This window comes from Anser anser (genome assembly GCF_964211835.1).
Source record: "Anser anser genome assembly, chromosome: 25".
NCBI lineage: Eukaryota > Metazoa > Chordata > Aves > Anseriformes > Anatidae > Anser > Anser anser.
The window spans coordinates 6,337,674-6,358,424 of record NC_139746.1 but is presented as its reverse complement, the minus strand read 5'-3'; the positions used below and the strand labels follow the sequence as shown (position 1 = coordinate 6,358,424).

The window sequence follows — 20,751 nt, the reverse complement described above, 5'->3', positions numbered from 1 at the left end:
TACTTAGGACCAGAGGCTCCTACAGGACAAGATGCTTAGGGCAGTATTTCCTCAGTGGTAGCTAAGCACTAGCAGCTTGTAGCCGTGTGCATCATCAGCCTGGTAGATCCTGGATCATCCCTCAGAGGAATGGTGGGGTATCCCTCATTCACATCTCTCTGTTTGGGCATCTCTGTGGTCCAGGATACACAAGATTCTTAGGGATGTTTTAGAGAGGCATTATATTTCTTTAAGGCATAAGAAGCAGCCAGAAGATCAATGGGGAGTGAAAGAGATGCCAGAAAGTCTGTAACACCTGACAGCTCCAAAGTTGCTTATCAAAGTCAGCAGGCTAAGGTTAATATTTGCATTTTACCTTCACTTTTATATGAGAAATGCTATCCTCCATGTTTTCCAAGACAGTTTGAACCTAATAGCATACATATACATAATACAACCCTGTATGAATGCTGTCTACTGGCTGTGGTCCTTGGACTTGGAGCAAGTGTGCTGCTTCTAAACCCTATCAGGTCACCAAGGCACTGCTTGTATTTTGCTGAGCTGATGCACAGCTTGAAGGGTTGAGTTAGCCCATCTCCACTTGCTAGCCCAAATGTTTTTTCGCAGTAGATTTTGTTTTGGTATGCTGGTACATAAAAAGTGAACACTTCACTGAGCTAATTTTCCAGCATTGCAATTCCTCCAAGAATTCTGCTGTTCCTCCAACTGCTGAGCACAACTTCTGCAGAGTCCCGCTGACTTGGAGAAGGCAAGGGAATGCATTGTGCGGGATCAGGACCTTCCCAATACTGTTTGTTTTTTTTTTCCAGAGCACTTTTTTTTTACCCTGCTCCAGTCCCTCTAGTGTTTCCTTATGCTCCTCTCACCTAGAATAGCAGGTTTTTAAGTTACTTGGTAGCTTTTTTCACTTCTGGCAGCGAGAGGTTGTGCTGATGGGGACTTTGCAGTCCTGATGGTCACCAGCAGTCCAGAGGCTCTAGCTGACTTTCTTAAATGTGTGAGCCTGTAATATAAATTATTGGCTTGATCGAAAGTGCTGATATTATCGCTATTACGGCAAATCCAGCTGTTTCTCTGCACTGATGGAAGGCGAACACTGAGAAACTTCAGGCTTTCTGCGAAGTTTTGGAGTCGGCCACAGGAGGGCAGTGGATCCAGCCCAGCCTGCGGAGAAATCTGTCTCTTCTGGCTGAAACAGGACATACACAAAGCAGACTGTAGAGGTCACTTTGCACCAGGAGATGGCTGGGTCTGAGGCGTGAAAGTGTCCCGATGGCTTTCTCCAAGAGGAAAACAGAGTTGTTAAGTTTGACCCCTAGATAAGTTCGATGGCTCACTGAAAACGGGCTGAGATGCTTTTCCAAAATCCAGTATTGAAAAGATCCTGCCGCTGCCCCGAGGTGGGGTTCTGCTGGAAGAAAACAGACGAGAGATGCTCGTTCTGTTCTTTTAATGACAGATGAACTCAAACCTGCCCCAAATGCAAGGGGATGCTTGGAACAAGCTGCTGGAGCTGAGAGCTCAGTGCTGTGTGTGCACCGCAGAGCTGTGGATTGCTCGTGTGTGGGTGCATTTGCACGCATGTTCATGTGGTTTCTAGGAATCTTATAGAAATTAAGAGCACTTTAAATGTTTTTCTTATTGGCCAAGACAATAAAATATTTAAGTCCGGCTGAACATCCCAGAGATGGAGTGCAGTTCAGGCCTTGGTGATGAAAGGGGTCTGAGATTTCCGTACTCATAGATCTCTTTCTCCATTCACACTCCCATCTCCTGACCCCAACAGGTGGAGGTGACCGCAGACTCTGACAGTCCAAAAGCCCAGATATGAAACATCCATTGAATGTTTACTCTTCTTTCCATCTCTTTTTAACAAACTTGGACACTTCCCGAATTTTCCAAAAGTCACTAGCATTTTATTAATCCTGCAGTGTGGCAATGACTGAGGTGATGGTGCCCAGCTTAGTGCTGAGCAAATTCCCTGATGCAAAGCTGGTAGGAGCCCATCTGAGCTGTGACTGCTGCTGTGATGAGCAAGGCTGCTTGTGACACTGTGTCTGCCTGCCTGTTTTCTCTACCAGCTTTTGTACTGAGTGACCACTTTCAGTTCAAGCTGACAGTGGGCTCAAACTCATGGGGATATCAGACTCTTATGTGAGGTGGCCAGGAAAATAATGTGAGCCCCTAATGAATTATACAGTCCAGTGTGAGCTCGGCCTCTTCAAATTAAGATCCAGTGAATCTACCCAGGAACAGGACATTTTGAATACCCAGCTGTGGGAGAAGCTTTCCAGAGTTTACACCTTACTAGGCATCAGAGAACCCAAGCAGGATGTGTAAGGTCCAGAGAAATCCAGCTTGCTCAAACTGCTTGAGGAATGGCTGATTTTAAATGCCTGTGGGTTTCTCTTTTACAAATCTGGCTTCTATTTTTCTCCCTTGCAGTTCAGGCAGAGGTTACAGGTTTTCTCTTCATTTACAAGGGTAAGAAATGCATGTTTTATTTTAAACAGTCAGTTACAATATCTCAGGAACTGGAACTTAAAAATAGCATGAAGCTCTGTGTGACTCTCAAACTCAGCAGGGCTGGTGATACCACAGCTTGCAGTGGTTCAATGGGCCTGGTGTATGTCTGTGAATCTTCAGAGAGCAGACTGCAGGACCTGGATACTTCCCTATCCAGTGTGTGATAAAATGAGAAGGATTAAGTCTGCAAGGCACCTCCAGAGATTACCTAATACAACCCTCTTCTCAAAGCAGGATCAGTTAGGGGGTTGCTCAGGGCTATGTCTAGTTGGGTTTTGATTATCTCCAAGGATGGAGACTCCACAGCCTCTCTGCACAACCTGTTCCAGGGTTTAGCTACCCTACAGTAAAAATAATAATTTTTCTCTTCTATTTAAAACAAATTGTATTTCAGTTCATGGACATTGCCTCTTGTCCATTTACTGGGCACCACTGAGAAAAGTCTGGCTCCAATCACTTCAAGCTAGCCTGGCTGAAATTAAGATGAAGCATTTGTTTGTAGGAAAAATAAAAAAGTTATTTTGGTTCCTTTGACATTATTTACAACTTTGGTTCAAGTTTGAAATGAAAAAATAAAGAGTATTTTCGGGATGAAAAACTGCAGGCTTTGTTTAAGATATGCTTGAAATTAAACTCTTTAACTTTTTATTGCACTGTGACATTCTCCGTTTGAAATTTGCCTGCCTTTAATTAAAAAGGAGGGGACCACAAGTGCCTTCAAACATGCATTTGAAAACAGAGAAATGCCTTATTTTGGGGAGAACAAAATGTTTTCATTGTCTTCACTTAAAGAAAAAATATATATAATTTTGCTGTAACTAATAGAAAGGTTTCATTTTGGGTTGACCTAAAGAGAAAATGTTTTCCTCTTTCTAATTTCTTTTGATTTTTAAAGGATAGACCAGCTATTTGCACATGTCTAAGCTTCACCTCTAGGAATCTAAGAAGAGGAGCAGGGGAAGGAGGCCACTGCTGGGATCTGGCTGGTTTCTGAAATGGGGGGTTGGGTAGGACTTAGTTCTGTTGAACAACAGTTGTTGCAGATCTGAACTCTCCTTTGCAAATTGCTTATTTTTTTAACTATGCCTTTTGTGGGGTGTTTCAACTGGGTATGGGAGCATTGTGTGAGGATCGAGCTGGTTTATTGTGGTGCAGGGTGTGATCGATTGTTTTGGGATGGAGGTGCTTCCATGCTGGGTCTCAGCAGGAAGGACTTGGAGGACTGCTCAGTAGGAGGAGGGATCAGGAGTGAAAGAGAAGGTTAGCAGAGGATGGCATGTGTGCAGCTGGATCCTGAGACAGCTAGAGGCCTCCCTTACTGTCTATGGGTTTCATAAATCTTGCTTGCTGCAACAGCTAGAAGATGTGCAGCGATTCCTTACTGGGAGGCCAGAGGGGGTGAACTGGAAACACCCAGGGTGCTGGTGTGGTAACAAAGCAGAACGATCAGGTTCTGCCCCTGTCTAGGGCCCATCAAGGTAATTTCTCTTAAAGGCAAACCAGGGCTGGCTGGGACTGGGGTGGGCTTGGACATGTGTAGGGCAGCCCTACAGCATGGGCAGTGCTTCCAGGCATGGCTGTACTCTGCGCTTGCTGCTGCTGAGATCAGCTCAGTCTTGGCGGAGCTGGAGACCACAGAATAAATATGTGGAAACCCCTACACCCTCACCTTGTAGTGTCTTCCAGTTCTTCTTGGGAGGTTTGTCTTCTCCATTTGAGGTTTTTATAGGACAATTGCTGCAGTTTCCAGTCTGGAGACAACAGCGTTCAAAGCTGTTGGCAGCAAAAGACTGTTTGGGCAATGGTGTGAAATAAGTGAGTGGGGTTGTGATGCACATCCCACTGCCCTGAGGATCTATGCCTGTTCCCATTGCATCAGGCCCTTTGCTTCAGGGCTTTTCAGGTTGGGAAGGGCCGAGTACCATTAATGTTTTGGACTGCACTGGACCAGAGCATGCTGAGTACAGATTTTAGAGCAGCAGAAGCCTCTGCCTCTCCTCCTAACTGCTTCCTTCTGCTCTCTGCATTTCTCAGGACAATGGTGCTGCTGTGCGCTCTCACAAAACTTGGATCTGTATGTCCAGATGGATGAGTGAGCATGAATCCTAGGAGCTGTAAAGGGCATGGAGAATGCAGTGTGAAGGAACAATCCATTCAGGTGGGCACCATCTGCATCAGTAAGGTCACACATTTCCCAGTCTCAAAGGAAAAAGAAAGTGCCCAAATGTTTCTGGGAAAAAAAAAAAAAAAAGCATCATGATTCCCAATTGAGACTGCTGGCAGTACCTTTCCTCCTCTCCTATGAAGTGACATCCAATGTCTTGACCAACATTACTGGGCCATCCTGGGGTTGTGGTGGGAATTGGCACCCATGGGTCCCACCAGCCTCCTACGAAGGAAGAGGCAACATGGAAAAAGAGAGAGGGGAGGCTGGTTCTTCCCCAGCTGCAGGTTTCCTGTCTGAAGGCAGTGCCCTGTGGTGGAGTGCAGCCTGGGCTGTGTCGGTCAGAGGTTACACATGTTTGCTCCAAGGAGGCTCCTAGGTTACAGGGCCCAAAGGACTCAGCTGGAAGGAGCTCTAGCATAGACAGAGGCAGCTGTCAGGAAAGCATGGCCCAAACCCAGCATCACAGTCGTTTGCTGACAGGCCCCATCACTTCATGTGACTATTGAACCTCTCTGGAGAGGCTTTAGGGGGAAAATCCAGCAGAGCTAGGGCTGCTTGGGAAAGTGGTGAGATGGAGAGAGTTACACCAGATATTTGTGGCATAGAATGAAGAGAGCCCTGACAGAAAGGCTGGCATTTTCCTATTCAAATCCTGTTGGTATTTTTAAGGCATTTAAATGAGAAAATGGTGTTTATTTTAATTACAGGGAGGTTTGCATGAGTAAACCATAAAGGCAAGCATCCTGTGCTTGCTCACTGATATGGCAGGGACTTGCAACCTTCTGCAGAGAGCCAGGCTGCCTCATTCCTGCCAGTTGGCACTTGGTCCTTGTGCAAGAGACGAGAGCATCACCACTGGACCGTCATCTCTCCTGGAGAAGCACCTATGGTTCTTGCCACACGTACTTTCCCTGTATGGACAAGGCTTTCAGCCTGGCAGTAGTGTGAGGAAGCACAGCCCAAAGCAAGCCAGGCTGCTGCCTGCAGTGGAGCAACTCCAGCAGGGCCAAACTAGGGCTGCAGCTTTTTGCAAACCTGCTCATGGCAGATGAAACAACATGTGTGCCTGGGCCCTGGTGCCTGAGCAAGTAAAGGTGTCATATGTGACAGGACGTTCATTAGTCTTATATAAACACTTGTCACGTTGGAATGGGCTTTGTGAGACAAATTCATTTGTGATGGGGATGGAGTGTGGGGAAACAGAGACCTTGACCGGCAGGTTGGTTATGCTCCCTGACTATCTGAGGGCTTCTGGCTACCTCCCAAAAACTTTCTGGGGCAGCAGCCCCAGGCCAATCCTCTTCCCAGGCTCTGCACCAGGGTAAAACCTCTTTGTCTTCCACTGCAGTGCCATTCTGCAAACTCCAGCACCAGGGGAAGATATTTTGGGGTAGAAATTAGATGCTGTGGAAGGATGAAAGTGGATGAGGTTATTTCATCCCCCATTCTCCCACCTAAGGTTTGAACCCTTAGTTCAGGTCCATCACAATAGACTAAAGTATCTGGGAGAGATTATGGCCCTGATGTGGGTGCTGCTGTTAAGCTCAACAAAATGGTTGGTGGTAAGAGGGCGTCACGTGGCCCAACCTTGCTGGATGTGTTTAGATCTCATAAAATGCAAAACTTCACCCACACCCTCCTCCCTGATGATTAGCTGCAAATTCTTCCTCCTCTATTTGCCTGTTTGTCTTCCTGAGTAAGAAAACATCATGCAGAAAGGCGTAAACAGTGCTGTCCAGTGACTTGCTTTGTTTTGTTTTGTTTTATTTTATTTTATTTTATTTTTTTTTATTTTATTTTATTTTATTTTATTTTATTTTATTTTATTTTATTTTTTATTTTATTTTATTTTATTTATTTTATTTATTTTTATTTTATTTAGCTGAGCTGGAGCTGGCCCTGGCTTGGGGAGTGGATTGTTTAGTGTCGAAGTAGCTGTGATTCAAAGCATCCTGGGCCTTGGCTGCACTCACACCTGTTTGGCTGGGTGGGATCTTCTTCAACTGAGTGCAGCAGGCTGCAATTTTTGGAAGTTCCTTGCTGTTTTTAGTTTCTCTGGGATAAATCTGGCCCTTCTAGGCTGTGTTCATTTCCCAGTGCCTTGCAGGAGAGGGAAACAGCATTTGATGGTCCAGGCGGCTGCTCAAAGGTTGCATGGTCAGGAGAACAGAGGCAGCAATGCTGTCTGACCTTGCTGACAGGCAGGGAAGTCCTCCGGAGCTGGAGAGAGCAATGTTAACAGACATTGCGGGATCTCAACCCCGCAACTTTGTTGTCAAAGGAGTCTGTGGATGCTAAAATTTTATACGGATTTAAGAGGACACTGGGCAATTGCATGCAAGAGAAACTGCTGAGTACTAAGTACATCTGGCTCAAGAGTTCCTCTGATTTGGAAACAGCTGGAGACTGGGAGGGGACTTGCAGTAATATCATATGTGCTTGTCTTATTCTCATATTTCTCTGGGAATCTTCTTACAGTTACTGCTAAAGAGAAGCTACGAGGCAAACTGAGCCCTTGGCCTGACCTGGTGGGGCTGTTTGTGTAAGGACCTTGTCTCTTGACTCTTGTTTACAGGGTCATATTTGGCTGTTTTGGCAATGCTTTGAACTATCTCTCCAGGAAGCTGATGTTGGACTCTGCTCCTGGCCAAGCTGTGAACCAGTGAAGCCATTTCTTAGAGCTGCTGTAGATGAACTGGGAGCCTGAGCTGTTTCCATCTCAGCACAGCATGAGAAGAGAAGTATGGCTTGATCCTGCTCAGGTACAGGAGGGATAAAGGGAGATGGATGGCTGAGGTGACCCTTCCTCCTGCTCTGATTCATTTATCTTCAAGGCTTCTCTTACGCTCCTTCAAACTCTGTCCCTCCCTTTCCCTGTATAATGCCCTCACTATTCTGTTTCTCTCCTTCCTTTGTTCCCCTGCATCCTCCTTCCAGCTTCATTCTGCCCCATTCTTATCCTTTGATTGGATGTGTGAAAAAGATCCCAGCCTGCCAGCAAAGCTACAAAAAACTAGATTTTGCCAGTAACTGGAGTTGTTGAGGAGGGGAAATTGAAGCAAACAAGTAAATGGGCCATGAAAACCAACATCACTCAAGAATGCAGCATTTTAAATCTGGCGATGGGCTAATATCTGTAGCGACAGCTCCAGGGAGGCTTTTCTCCTCTGCTTTAAAATAGAAGATCGGTTTATTTATTTATTTGTGTGTGTGTAAGTGTGTTCTGCAGTAAGTCCCACAATCAGAACTGCTTAGCAGCAGAGGGATGTCATGGGTCAGTGGCAGAGAAAACTGATCGTTTCTTTTTCAGGATGTAAGTTGATTCAAATGGATGGGTTGGTGTGATTCACGCAGAGGTTTTTAATCTGCTTAGAATTATCCCCCCAAGCCTTGCCCACCCAAAGGAAGCTGCAGGTGATGGACTTTCAGGGTGAGCTTCATGGCATATTGTCTGCTGAGGAAGGCTTTGCACCTGCCTGGTTCTTGGATCCATCCCCATTTCAAAGCAGATGAACTCTCCTTCACCAGACATCCCACAGTAAAAAGGAATGGCAGAATGGGGCAGAGGTTGTCTTTCTTTTCATCTTGATGTAGTTCATCAATGCCAGCTACATCCATACTTGGATTTTGTATGGGTTAGCATTAAGGTAAAACGCACAGCACCTCATCTTAGGTGTCTCGTTGGGAGGTTTAGCTGGACATAAAAGCATGACCTCCTCCACCAGGAAGGCAATGGCTTCTGTTTGTGGGTCCAAGGGCTAGTTCTGCTGCAGTTCTGTAATAGCCAGGCTTAGTTGGGCCTGTCCTGGAACTCAGAGAGGCTGTTCCCTTGCCACAGCCATTGAGGGAGCTGCCTTCTAATTTCAGGTTGTATTTTACTGTGAACAAATTCATTTCACCACGTAGGGATATGTTCTTGTGCCAATGTTTGGCCTTAGCTTTGTCAGCTTTAGTCCCTTCCTAGCAAGGAACTGATGGGAATGAAGACATTTAGATAGGGGGAACCAGGGAATACACCCTGGATGAAATCAAGGGGGCATGGCCTTATCCTGATGCTTCCAGGACAACAGCTGTGGGGTAGTCATTGGTGCTGTGTATTTCTTGAAGGCTTGAGTCTAGGACAGTGGGGCTTGATCGTTTACCATGGGAGAAGAATCAGCCACTGTGTTGGAGAAGAGCTAGTATGGGAGAGGCCATGAGTTTTTCTGAGGTCTTTGCTTGATTGCTTCTGAAGGGCTTGGATTTTTGTTCTTGTTGGGGAGCTGTTGATGTGAACTACTTGAAAACACCTGGTACAAAGTGAACGATTTCCCTTGGAGATGCTTAAACCCCTATTGAATTTAGAGCCCATAGAGAAAGCAGTTAACTCTTGTATTTTATTATCTAATAATAAACATTTATTATTGCTGTTATTCACAAATGAGTGCATCAGTACAGCAAGTCTTCTAGTGGTGACAGGAGCATAATAAATTTTGCTACCAGTTCATGCCCTGTTCAGTGGAGAACATTTTTTGCTTTTGGATTCCCAAGCTGTTGACAGCTGACATCTAGGTACAGGCTGCCCCAGTGGAACACCCTGTGACCTTGACATTCACATGTGAAGGGTTAATAAGGGCTTTGCTTTGCCTCCACATTCACATCTGCTGATTAATTCCAGCCAGGTGTCTATGGTTCAGGTCTTAAAACAACAATTGCCAAAGTGTCTGGGAACACTTATTTAGGCTTCACTCTGCAATTCCAAGTATGGATAAATATTTGCACCTCTGTGGCTGCAAGACACCCTTGAGATATGAAGGCAATTACTGTAGGAGTTCTTTACAAGACAAAAAGACTGATTTGCTGGGGAGCAGTGGTGGTTCAGAGGCAGACAGGACTTGGGGGCTCTGTTTGCAGCTCTTTCTGGGTGGTCTTGGGGAAGGTCATGGGGCAGTTGGGTTTGGGTGCTGGAGGGGTTGTCGTCCTACAGCACCTCTAAGGGAATTCAGACATGCTTCCACCTCCCACTGATTTTTGGCTTTACATTTTCTGGGCCATGGTTCCCCCCAGTGATCTATTTTACATGGGAGAATGAGGAGGAGAAATGCAGACATGGAATCCACAAGCATGTGCAAAGCCTTGAGACACTCCGAGGAAAGACCCTGTATGGCTTAACGATCCTGCAAAATACGTTTAATTTTGGTGATTTCCTGTTTCCATCTAGGAGTAGTTCAATAGCTGTAGTATTCTGCCTCTTTCCTTTGAAGAAAACAGTGGTTTTCAGCTATATCTTTGTGGGGATCCAATCCTGCAACTCTTAATTTCTGGCTTTCAACAGCATGCTAACCTGTGACATGTTCAAGGATAAAAGAAAAAATAGTGTCTGCCTTCTGGTGAGGGCAATTCTGCTTATCTGCATCTCACTAGATATCTGGGGACCTCAAATTACCTGCTCTTCTAAATATGCTTATGATGGCCCTGCTGTTGCACCTCTGACCATTTTTGACATCTCTCTTTTTCTGGGTTTGGGTTTGGTGAGGCTGCACCCCGAGTACTGTGTTCAGTTTTGGGCCCCTCACTACAAGAAAGACATCAAGGCCCTGGAGTGTGTCCAGAGAAGGGCAACAAAAGTGGTGAGGGGTCTGGAGCACAAGTCTTGTGAGGAGAGGCTGAGGGAGCTGGGATTGTTTGGTCTGGAGAAGAGGAGCCTCAGGGGAGACCTCATTGCACTCTACAACTTCCTAAAGGGAGGTTGTGATGAGGAAGGGGTCAGCCTCTTCTCTCAGATAACTAATGATAAGACTCAAGGAAATGGCCACAAGTTGCACCTGGAGATATTTAGATTAGATATGAGGAAAAACTTTTCTCTCAAAGAATGGTCAGGCACTGGAACGGCCTGCCAGGGAGGTGGTGGAGTCACCATTCCTCGCGGTGTTCAAGAAGTGCCTGGACAAGGTGCTATGAGATATGATTTAGTAGCTTAGTGGGTAGTATTGGTGATAGGAGGATGGTTGGAATAGACGATCTTGTAGGTCCTTTCCAACCCTGTGATTCTATGACACAAAGGAACCGCTCTATGACAATTCTATGACATAAAGGAAATTGCATTGTGACTTGTGGGCTTAAGCCATTTGGGCTGAATCAATGTCTTGCTCTGGCCAACAATACATGTAACCCTCCTGAACTGGAGTGTAAATTAAAACTCACCTCCAACATTGTCATTGACTGAATTCAGAGACATATATGGGCTACAGAGTCTTTATTATTTGGCCAAGTAAATGGCTTCTCAAGAGAGCTCTTTCCTCCACTGTTTGATGGAGTTGCTTTGTACCTTGCTATCCATACTGCTGAGGAGTCTGTGATGTATTAAAGTTATTGTAGTAACTTCACAAGCATTTCCACATTCAAGTGATCATAATAATGCTCATAAAGTACACTCCAGCATGAAGCATTTATGAATTATTCTACTTAAGGTGGAAAAACAAAAGGAAAATAAAAAAGAAAAAAAAAAAAAAAAAGGAGAAGAAAAGACCTGGGCTGAATTAATAGCTCTGGAAGAACCATAAATTTAGAGGAATCATATTGCAGAGGGTTATTTTTTGTGTGCAATAAATGGAACATTTATGGCTTTGGTACATAAATTTGGTTTGAATGTTTTTGAAGCAAAGACCTTTGAAATAACTTATAACTTTTTTCCTTTCATTTTAATGTTGCCTTAAAGAGAAACACCAGGCATTTTGGTGCTATGTACAAAGGCAAGCAAAGAGCAAGGTGATAGCACAGTTAACTCAGCCTCTTGTCTTCAATGATGACCTGAAGCAGGTGAGGAGGATGAATATGAACAGGAGGCTGCTCCTGGGGCCCTACGGGAGATAGATGGTCAGCTCTGGGAGGCTAGCTTCCTCTGAGCCGCACTGGGGTTTGGTGGCCACGTCTCCCATTCACTGCTGTGGCAATAAATATACGTGGTCCCAAATCCCTTGCTAGTAATCACCTTGTCTGGAGGCAGTTCTGGAAGCCATTCACACGCTGCAATGAGACAGACAGCTGTGAGATTTGTCTTCCCTCATTTCCCAACTCGATGGTGATGCTTTTACAGGGAGGTGAAGGGGAGAGAGCTGCAGGGAAGGGGGTGGGCATGCAAGGAGTAGGCATTCCAGCCACACAGCAGGATTAATGCCAGGCTTGTGTTTATCCTGAATTGGAAAGAAGGCAGGTTCTGCCCTTGAGCAAACTGGGGCTGAAGCATTTGCCACATCCTTTGAGAGATGATTGCAAGTGATGGGGAAGCCTTTACACCTCCGATCACCTCCTTCCTGCAGAAGAGGTGGGAGAGTGGACCTGGTTTAGGACATGTCTCTCTGGGATGTCATGGACAGTTCTTGGCGCAGGAGAGCAGAGACAACCTACTCCATTCTGCCCTTTCCTGAGTCCCTGGAGCTTGTGAGGGGGAGGGAGGGAGCTGGAGATGCCAGGAAACATATCTGATTCAAGCAGCAAGAATGCAGACACCATAGCTCCTTTTTTTTTTTTTTTTTTTTTTTTGGTTGGTTTGGTTTGGTTTGGTTTTAGCTTTTATGGTTTTTTTTTTGCTCCTGTGATGCTTACCATGATCAGGCATTGTGACCTGAAGCAAAGCCCCAGCTCGTAAATCCTCACTGCTGCCAGGACCCGGAGGGTTTTCTTCCCTCTGTCAAACTGAGTAATCAAAACCCCTCAAACACATTTTTAACTGGGTAACTGAAGGCTGTAACTTTCCTTCTGGGGACATCTGCCATAGGCTTGTGCAGGCAGCAGGGAGACGCTGGCTCCCATTCCCTGGTGTGAGTGACGCCAACCAGCAGCCGTGACTTCTTCAGCCTGGAAGCACTTAGGACTCTGGGCGTCTGCTAGAGCCATGGCACCCACATGGGAGTGATTTGGGGAGATGCCTGCAAAGCAGTGCGTTTCTGGCGGTGCTCCCTCAGGGCCAGAGCTGGTGAAGTTGGTGATTGCATAGCAGCTGTGGGGTAGTGGTGTGCTGTCCTCTCCCTGTTAAAGTATCACAGGTGAGGAGCAAGTAATGACTGAATAGTTGTGAGACTGTGCTAGAAATCATGGGATTTCAACTGAATCTGCTAGAATAAATTACCTGGGTGTGGAGGCAACTTGTCTCCTTGCTTTGAACTCATGAGTTGTGCAAGTTGCGAGTTCAAAAGGAAAGGACCACAATGTGGACATTCCCCTGCCCTTGCCCCATCCTGGCTCCCCCTGCCCAGCCAGCCCGTTCTCCTCTCTGCTCCCTGGTCCCCACAACAGCTTCTTGGTCTCTCGCTGGGGCAGAGCCAGGGTCCTGCCAGGACCTTGCCTCAAGGCAAGATGGAGGAGAGACATCCTGTGCTGAGAGGGGGGAGATGTTCTTGTCTTGATCTGCAGCAGAAGGATATTGCCAGAAATCCTGCAACACTTGGTTTCTATCTCTGCCAAGATGGTTATCATTTATTGTACTAACTCTAGCTGTACCTGACATCCACAGTCTAATGTCTAATCCTGTTTTGGAGCTAGCTACATTCTTGGCCTCTCTACCTCCTCCTTTCTGTGTGAACTTTCCCTTCCTTTCACTCAGAGGGTGGTGAGGCACTGGAACAGGTTGCCCAGAGAGATTGTGGATGTCTCCTCCCTGGAGGTGTTCAAGGCCAGGTTGGATGGGGCCCTGGCAAACGTGATCTAGTGGGTGGCATCCCTGCCTATGGCAGGGGGGCTGGAACTAGATGATCTTTAAGGTCCCTTCCAACCCAAGCCATTCCATGATTCTATGATTCCAGATGACTGGGCTGTGCTAGAAATGCATGTTCCAATCAAAAACCTGTAGAGAGGTTTCTTGGCTGGCTGGTAGGAGATTTTGCAATGGGAGCCTGTTATGGGGCTGGTGCAGGGCAGATGCTGCAGCTTTTTGGGTCCTGGTGCTGACAGCACAGACTGTATGTGAATGTGCCTTCCCTCAGCTGCTGGCCGAGCCCCTGTGGGCTGAGGCGAGTGATGATGAATGCCTGTTTTTCTGAAGATACTGGCACAACGATGGATTTGCAGGTAGAGGTTACGTCTCTGAGTTATAATATTGAGGAAATAGGGAGAAACTGAGAAACTGATTAAAGAGGTGGATATAGTTTTGACGGAAAGGCTGTTACCCCCTTCACGGGCTGGTTTGCTTTGATGTTGGAAAAGTGTCAAGACCTGAGGATGTCCCTGTCCCTGAGACTCCTTGTCTCCCTGCTGAGAGCCAGAGGGGGCCAGACTCACGCACACACACTGCAAAGGGGTGCCAACAGCAGCAAATCTGACATCTCCAGCGTCTATAACAGGACAGAAACCAACCCTAACTTTAAAGAAATTAAGAGACCGAGAGAAGAGATCCTTGTTAATTAGCATTTTACTAGTCTAAGTGCTGAAAAACCTCCAAGCTATGGCTGTTTTGTGTGCAGGATCTGCAGGTTCCCATTAAGCCTGTGCGGTTTCTCACTGTAACACTGTGGTGCCTGATGGACTGCCCTGCTGGAAGGCAGAAAAATCTTAAATGAAAGTCTACAATAGCTAATTGCAAAGGGTGCCCTGCTTTGGTTCCTGTCTTAGAGGAAGCAGGAAGCTACTGCATAAATGTTGGTTCAGGGTTGTTTATCACAGCAAGGCGTTTTTTACAGGCAATGTGCATTTCTGAACTGTTTTGCACATTCAGGATGCAAAGCACAGTAAACCGAAGGACAGCTGATAATTAGAGGGCAATTTTCTGATTGACCCTGACTGGAATCAGATCTGTAGCAGGCCCTTGAGTGGTTTTGGGGAGGCTCTGAAGCTGCAGTTCTCTGTTCAGCCTTTTATCTAGGGTGGTTTCTGCAGCCCCTGCAGTGGCTGCTCCACACCTGCATGGGTGTAAAGTTCACTTTTCAAGCCCGTACATTTAAATAGCTCAGGAGACAGCTGAAGTCTAATCCAAAGCAGTAGAACAGTGTGAAATAGCTTCCTGGAGTGCCTTTCTGCTGTGCTGGATGCAGATCTGAGGTATTCTGCACAGGGCAGGCTGCCGACAGCAAACAGGATCCCACATCCTGGAGGATCCAGGGGTTGTCTGTAGGTCTCTGCTCAGATGGCGAGTGTTCCTTTCTGCCACTGCCACACAGGACACCAGGCACCAGAGGGACTTGTGCCTCTCTGCACCCTTGGAAGCCTCCTTTGCTGGTCACTGGCACCTAGAGCCAAGAGAAGGTTGTACTGCCTGGAAGAGATTTTGGGAGGGGATGTTATGGGGTGGCTGGGAGAATATAGTTTGCTCCCTGTGGTTGTCATCATGTCCCTTTGGTCCATTTTCCCCCGGGTCTCCGAGCAAGCAAAGTGCCAGGATCAGCTGGGGCCAGCCTGAGAAAAGGAGAATGCTAATGTAAAACCCATCAGCTGCACTGAGGCACCTTTCTCTGTCCCCTCCAGGCTGGATTAACAGGTCTTCTCATTTTATTCTTGTAGGAAAATGTTATTCCCCTTGCATTTGTTTCAGAGCTGAGTCCTGGTTCAGACATGTTCCCTGTGAAAGCACTACACCAGAACACTGGAATTCTTGGAAATACCATGGTGGGAAAGAGCCATGAAACATCAGACATTAGATGTTCAATGTGCATTGTTGATACATGAGGATATCACTCCCTGGGGGCCGCAAGGAGCCACTTGAGCAGAGAAATGCAGGTTTAACAAGCCAAAGGCCCTCTTCAGACCCTAAGCCCCAGAGTGGTCGGTGTGCCCTAGCATGTGAGGCTGGTTCCTGCCTCACTCAGACCTGTTCCTGCCAGGGGATCTCAAGGCCCCAGGCGAGTCCCTGCCAAGAATCCCAGCCCTGACTGTGGATTTTGAGTGCTTTGAGAGGTGAGGCAGTGTTTGCATTTCAGGGAAGCGGGATCTGTGTCGAGATGTGGTTTCCAGGCACATCTCTGCGGTAGCTGGGTATCGCCAGAAACAGTCTCTTTCAACAGCACTTCTGTCCATTCACTTAGCTGATGTGTTTATCCATTGATCTTCCAAATCAATGGCCTCCCAGAGGCCTTTTCACTAAATGTTTTAAAGGACCTTGTGATGTGTAGCCTGAAACTGATGGGTTTTGGGGGAATTAACCTGTTGTCCAAGCCCTTAACTGAACTGTGACCTCGAGAACAGCCTGAAAAATTGGACATGAGCCTGCAGCACATACTTGCAGCCCAGAAAGCCAGTGGTACCCTGGGCTGCATCAAAAGCAGCATGGGCAGAAGGGCAAGGGAGGTAATTCTCCCCCTCTACTCTTCCCTCATGAGACCCCACCTGCAGTGCTGTGTTCAACTCTGGGGCCCCCTGAACAAGAAAGACATGGACCTGTTCAAGCAGGTCCAGAGGATGGCCACAAAGATGATCAAAAGGCTGGAGAACCTCTCCTACAACTCTCCTACAAAGAAGGGCTGGGAGAGCTAGGGATGTTCAGCCTGGAGAAGTGAAGGCTCCAGGGAGACCTTATTGCAGTGTTTCGATAATTAAAGGGGGCCCATAAGAAAGATGGAGAGAGATTTTTTACAAGGGCATATAGTGACAGGACAACGGGTAATGGTTTTAAACTGAAAGAGGGTAGATTTGGATTAGAGATAAGGAAGAAATTATTCGCTATAAGGGTGGTGAGACCCTGGCCCTGGCTGCCCAGAGGAGCTGTGGGTGCCCCATCCCTGGCAGTGCCCAAGGCCAGGCTGGATGGGGCTGGGGGCAGCCTGGGCTGACAGGAGGGATCACGCCCATGGCAGGGGGTGGAACCAGATGAGCTTTAAGTTCCTTCCAACCCAAACCATGATATGATTCTAAGTTAGAATTTTTACATAAAGCAAGGCTGGACCGACACTGCTGTGAATCCTGCATGGATTCACTAATAAGAGGAACAAAAACAAACATAGGGCAAGTTGATTTTTCATTGCTGCTGTTGGATAAGGTTTAGCTTGGAGGACTTTTTAACCTTAAAACAGAGATCTTCAGATCTGGGCTAAATTATGCTTCCACGGGCTGTCATTATTTCATAAAAATAGCAGGTTAGTTTAAAATTTTTGAACAATTGCCCAGATTAAGTTTGTTAAAGAAGAAACCTCTGTGAGTGTTCCCGGATGCATAGAGGAAACCAGGACTAGAATGTTCTGATTTATGAGTGGGGCTGGGGATGCCCAGGAATGAGCAAGCCCCTGGGCAGCCTATACAGAAGAGCAAGAGGCTTAAAAGACCCGCTGAAATGTTTTGCGGTCTGAGGATTTTACTGCTGTACCAATTTATCTCTGATTATCAGAAATACCACAAATTCCTTCCTGATGACATGCAAGTGAGTGTGTTACTGGAAGAGCCAGCTCATGAATTCAGGGAGGGAAGAATACGGCAGAAGGTCCCTTGTTTTTGAAGGAGGGCTTGTGTGCCTTTGGTTGAAGATGTAACTCATGGAGGTTTCCACAGCCTGCAGAGTTCATGATGCTGTTTCGTGCTCACTGGAGATATGGCCACTGAGCCAGAAGGCATTTTAAAGAGGTAAAATAGCATCCTTGTCTGATTGGTGATGCATTTTGCAAAATAGCCATATCGTCTGGACAGGAAGAGAAAAACCCCAAAGCAGTCCCAAACAACAGCCCTGTAAGCAGCACATTGTGAAGACAATGCTATTTATAACTCTTAATTCTTTGACAATTTCAAGAAAAAAAATATAAAATAAATCATGTGCTGTCTTGTTCTTCAAGTTACCCAAATTTTTATCCAACAGTAGAACCTCACTCTTCAAGGACCTGAACCTGCATAACCCAAACCCAGCAGCAGTGGATGCCAGCAGGAGAAGCACCTCGGTCATGTTTTGGAAGTGCAAACAGCAGCACAGCCTGTGCAGAATCAGACTTGGGCTGGTGCTGGGACCTCACTCTGCTCCCACTGACGTCAGGCAGGAGCGCCCGGGGAGTTTGCTGGAGCAGAGTTAGAAACACCCTTGCTGGTGTGAATTAGGTTATAGCATAGTCCCAGGAGGAAGGGGGAATTCATTAAACCACCACCACATGTGGAGTGAGGTTATAATTGATTTTAAGTGAGTGCAGCTGACAAGCTGAAAATATATCTTCCCCTCCAAAGAATTTTTATTCTTTCAGCTCTGCCTTGCCACAGCCTTCCAATACCACAGATGTACTTGTAGGCAATGGTTTGGTATTGGCATGAGCTTTTCCCAGTAGCGATACAGAGCAGACTGAGGCACTATCAATTATAGCAAGCTATTTAAAGAAAGATGCTGCTTTTCCATTGCTCTGCTCTTTGCGCCTGTTCCCACTCTGTGGGAGGTAAGCAGCATTTTCCAGCTTTTGCATTAAAGCTTTCTTTTCTGTTTAGTTTCATGTTGCTTCACTGTTGGTTTATTTAGGAGTAGCCTAATGAAAAACCGCACCAGCTCCAAGCAAGCAACATAAATTCAACTCCTGGACCTGCAGGATCGCCCTTTGGAGACACTCTTCAGATTCAGATATACAGGCAAGTCCTACAGTTTAACATCAGGTTGCTGAATGTGTATGCCCTTGGCCAGTTTGGGCGATGTGTTTTAGCATAACCGAGCTCTGATCTCAGGAAAGCCACAGTGATTATCCTTGCTCAGCTGCCACTGAGGAGCCCAGCTTGCCTTGATGATGTTCTTGGATCTCTGAGCCCAACCAGCATTGAATTGCTCTTTGTTTGCTTTAGCTTTGATCCCAGCAAAGCAAGGTGGCACAACTACATCAAAACTTTAAACCTGGATGATGGTGCCAAATCCCCCTCTTCTCTGTGCTCCGGGTACCATCACGTAGGTCCTTTCTTATGGGAGAGCCCAGCTAGGAGCAGGAGGCCCTTCCTGTGGCAACCCAGAGAACCTCCTCCAAACTGGCTCCTCCCACCACTTCCACCCTGACTGCTAGGGAGAGAGAAACTTCCTCCCCAAGATGAAAAACATCCTTTTGTGGTCACTGCAGTATTTTTTGTTGTTGCTGTTGTTGTTTTTAAGGGTTGTGAAATACTCCCACTGAAACCTACTTGTATGTGTCGGGTGGAGGATGCACCAAAAAGTCAAGCCAAACAAACCAAACCCATTGCAATGCCCCTCCTCCTGTGACTGCCTCAGCCTCGCTGATGCTGGGGAGAATTTTCAGGTGGGATGGGTTCCCCTTGCTGTGGTTTAGGGCTCATCTCCCCGTGAAGCTCTTGCTGAGCCAAGCAGGGTGCAGATCCTGCATTCTCTTTGTTATTCTGTAAAACAGCTGTTTATTTCTGCTTAATCCCTTTCTAAACAGATATGCTTAAATCAGAAAAGTTTGGTGTTATGCCAGCCCATGCAAGAAGCTGTCCTGAATCATATCTCCAGGCAGATGGACTCTTGTGGGGCTTGTAAAATGCTGAGCACCTTCCTGGCAGAGTCTCAGTGAATAAAAGTGAGTAAAAAATTGGCCCAACCTACAGAGGAAGGGGGATCTTGGCCCGGCTTTCTCCCAGCAGTGCTGCAGCAGTGCCATGGCAAAGGGCTTGCAGCTGAACTGAGGGAGGAAAGAAGAAGAAAAAAAAGTGTCCTCAATATTTAGACTGATGAAGTAAGAGAAGTGTTTTTCTGAAGAGGACAGCCCCACAGAGTATTTCTGTGCACCGGGCAATTGCATGTGTTTCCACTGCTGGTTGAGGTGTCCAGTGCCCAGATCCAGCCTGGGTTCTCTTCTCCTAGGGCAAGTGTCCCCTGGCAGCTGGAACAGCTTGTTTGCCCAGAAGTCGCAGGGAGGCTGGGAGAGATAAACACCTATGCAACCGATGCTGCCTGCATAAGCAGGGACCTGCTGTGTTGGGACTGCTGGAGGCTCAGCCAGGGCTAAATCCTCAGCTGCAAGGACCATGGTGGAGCATCAGGAGGGGTCACAGCTCCATGGGGGACATCAGAGACCTCTCCCCAGCTTGGGGTTAAAGCTTTGCTGTTGCCTTGACCATGTGAAAGCAAGGCCAAACCTGGTCTGACCCAGTTCCTAGATGGGTGACTGTTTGAAACAGCCACCTGGATACCATGTTATCCCTGAGCAGAACATCAGTCTGTAGCAATTTGGATCCACAACTGCAGGTACAGTTGAAATTTTAAAGAGTCTGGCAGTAAGGTGACACTTTAATTAAATCTTTTTTTCCTTTTCTCCCTCCCTTCCTGTCTTCCTTTCTTTCACAGGTCAAGAACCTCATGAATTTCCCCCAATAAAACAAATGTACGGCAAAATCAGAACTTTGGGTTACCTCTTTGAAGCAGAGTTGTTGAAGGCTGACTGTGAGCTGTGGTAGGGCAGCCAGCATGCAAATGGGAGGCTCTGCTGCAGAGCAGGATCCCCACAAGGCAGCAAGGCCTGTTGGAGCTGATGGAGGAGAACTCCTCAACATGTCAGTATTGGTTTGGGTGGCTGCCAGGGCAGGGCTGGGAGAAGGAGGGACTGGTGAACCACAGGTATCATGGATTGCAGATGTCAGGTCTGGAGAGAAGTGTACACATGTGCAACCAGCAGATTCATGTGCATGCATGCATTTGTACCAGAGTGGGAAGCCTGTCTCCAACCTTGTATATACACACTCCTTGAACACAAGAGTGAATGCACACCTGCCTGTACACACACAAAGCAACCCCTCCAGGCACAACCACCCTGTTCATCCCTGCCTGGTCCCAGTTGCATTTTTCCGCCTTCCCCTTTGCACAGTCTCACAGACATGTCTGTGTCTGTTAGCTGGGCTGGGAATCCCTGGTCCAGTTGCAGTCCTGTCAAGCCTTTGCCACTGGAGAGTCCTGGAGGGGAACATTTAGAGGAAATAAGACTGGAAGGCCTTTCTGGCAGTGAGGGCTAAGTGCTGGCAGGAGGAGAGAGAACGTGGACAGGTCTCTGCTTACTTCCAGCAGTACTGAAATATCAGGAGGATACCTGTGTCAGCTGTAGACGTGGCACCATGCCCTGCTGCCCTGACCCTGCTGATTTCCTCCAAAATGGCCCTCCTAGCTGCTGGGGTTTTACACCTCCCCAAGGGAAAACAACCATCTGCAGACATTTCCTGGC

At 46.9% G+C, this 20,751-nt stretch overlaps 1 long non-coding RNA gene across 3 annotated transcripts; it reads left to right on the top strand.

Moving 5' to 3' along the window:
* Nucleotides 1–16,699: 16,699 nt before the first annotated feature.
* Nucleotides 16,700–20,483, top strand: LOC310886260. Of its 3 annotated transcripts, XR_014575257.1 has the most exons (6): nt 16,700–18,000; nt 18,081–18,187; nt 18,693–18,837; nt 18,979–19,116; nt 19,401–19,784; nt 19,884–20,483. It is a non-coding gene; the product is annotated as an uncharacterized lncRNA (long non-coding RNA). The 3 variants fall into 3 exon arrangements; XR_014575259.1 differs by having other exon boundaries at nt 16,740–18,000; nt 18,979–19,784; XR_014575258.1 differs by lacking the exon at nt 18,693–18,837 and having other exon boundaries at nt 16,706–18,000; nt 18,979–19,784.
* Nucleotides 20,484–20,751: the final 268 nt, after the last annotated feature.